A 2,245-nucleotide genomic window follows, 5' to 3' on the forward strand; every position below is an offset into this window, starting at 1 on the left:
ATGGCCTTGTTGACTGCGCAGACGTCTCATTCGGACGCTGCTAGCATGGACACGCACCTAACACAAGAAATATGTTCTGGTGACATGCCCTCAGCAGGCAATGCCGGCCACTGCCCCAAGAAGGAAACCTTTTTTGAGAGTATGCCCCCTGAACAGTTAGGGGCAGAAGTGAGCCCAGTGGTACCCTGTTTAAGACTCTATGCTCTGGAGGCCAGGAAGAGACCCTACCTGGGCCCATCTGTGGATCAGAGGGGGCCCTATGCCATGGAGAACATGCTGGAGACCCTGACAACTCCTGTGATGCTGGGGAGGGGAACCAAAACCCTAACAACACATCCCAAGATTATACCCATCGAGAGGGATCCCCACGTGCTACACACGAGCATCGGGATGGCACCAAACGAGAGGGGCACCCGGATGCAAGCTTTGGCTGCTACGACAACACACAAGAGACACCCCAAGAATCAAGCACAGCGTCCCTTGACGACACACACACACAGAAGTTCACCCACATGCGAGCACTGGCTGCTACGACGACATACAACAAGAACTTCCGAGTCCAAGCACTGGGCACCATGAGGCACACAGCGAAACGGACCTGTGGCCCCAAGCATCCCTTCCCATGACAACACCAACAGGGGGCACTCCGATGCAAACATCGATTCAAGTGACATCACCCAACTCAGAAATCCACTCATTAGCTGCTATGACAACACCCAGCGTGAGGTGTCTTCAGATACCAGCCACATGTGCCCTGGCGTCCCGGAGTGCCAAGGCTGAAGCCGCCTTGCACACAGAGGCGAGGTGAGTCCAGCTGTTGCCCCGTGTCTCCAGCGGCCTTTCCCTCGAGTGCACAGGCCTCGTCTCCGGGGCAACAACCTGCAGCACGCAACCTGGCAGCGGTGACGGGGCTCGGGGCGCGGACAGCAGGGCTGGATGTTAGTTCAACAGGTGGAGCGAGGCCAGATAATCGAGCGCAGGGCGTGGCAGTGCCACCTGCCAGCCCACAGGAATTCCAGCTACTAGGGCGAGCACCGCCGGCAGAGTCCGCAAATCAGAGCCGGCAGCCAGAGAGAGCACCGGAGGCGGCCCACGGAGCACTAGACGTACTGAGGATGAGTTAAGCTGGCGAGTAGCAGCACAGCATGCTTATCTAGTAAATATAGAGAATACACTCACCTCTCCTCTCCCTCCCCAAGCTCCGTTATACACCCCATGGTTTTCCTCCCTCGGCCAGTCCCAATTCCTTCAGCCAGGATACTCGCATTCGGTAATGGCGGGTAGAGACTAGAGAGGCTGAATCAGAATCTGACGTCACGCGCGGCATCCAATAATGGATTGCCCTGCGGTGACTGGCCAATCCTGGCGCCTAGGGGGGCTCATGAATGCTCCCCCTGTGTCGCCTTTGTGAAGCCGGGGGCTGCGGCCAGTTTAAACAAGCACCCCCTTATGGGGGAACACTGATGCGCATGCAAGTTTCTGCCCTAAACATCACTTGCGCGCTATATACCTTGGCTGGCTGTCTGCTGCTGCAGCTGAGTGCGTCACGTGGTCGTGGATTGTCACTCAAGCTGCGCAGCAGTCCAGACCAGCCCCCCTGCACTCCCCACTCCTGGATAACTCGGGTGATTCCCGGCGGCGCTCGCTCGAACTTTTTAAACAGACAGTGACAGTCACACCAGTTTATTTTATTGCAGCAGCGCGTCCATGGGGCTTGTGGGGCTACGCCCCTACGCCCCAATGGACGCACCGCTGCTGAGTCTCGGGCGCTCTGGACAAAATTATCAGTGTATATAGAGTGAACACAACTGACATTATGAGAGCGCTTTAAATGAGCCCCTGTTGCTGAAAACAACCGAAAAATAACAGAGAACTTTAAGTCAGCCCCGATTGCACTACCACGAGGATACCTTATTTGTAGGCATTGGAAATATCACAGCGCCTTAAATGGACCCCGGTTTTAAATGAGCACCGGTTGCATAACACCACCAAAACTATCCAAGCGCTTTAAATGCACACCTGTTGCAGAACACAACCGAAAAATAACAGAGCACTTTAAGTCAGCCGGGTGCACTACCACGAGGATACCTTATTTGTAGGCATTGCGAATATCAAAGCGCCTTAAATGGGCCCCGGCTGCATAACACCATTGTAAGTATGCAAGCGCTTTAAATGCGCAAATGTTAGGCATTGGTGAATATCAAACCCCCTAGAAAGAGCCCCTGCTTTAAATGAGCACCGGTTG

At 54.7% G+C, this 2,245-nt stretch overlaps 1 pseudogene; it reads left to right on the top strand.

The window, feature by feature from the left end:
- Positions 1 to 1,124, top strand: LOC147709925 (uncharacterized; annotated as a pseudogene).
- Positions 1,125 to 2,245: the final 1,121 nt, after the last annotated feature.

The sequence above is a fragment of the Lissotriton vulgaris genome, chromosome 6, assembly GCF_964263255.1.
Source record: "Lissotriton vulgaris chromosome 6, aLisVul1.2, whole genome shotgun sequence".
NCBI lineage: Eukaryota > Metazoa > Chordata > Amphibia > Caudata > Salamandridae > Lissotriton > Lissotriton vulgaris.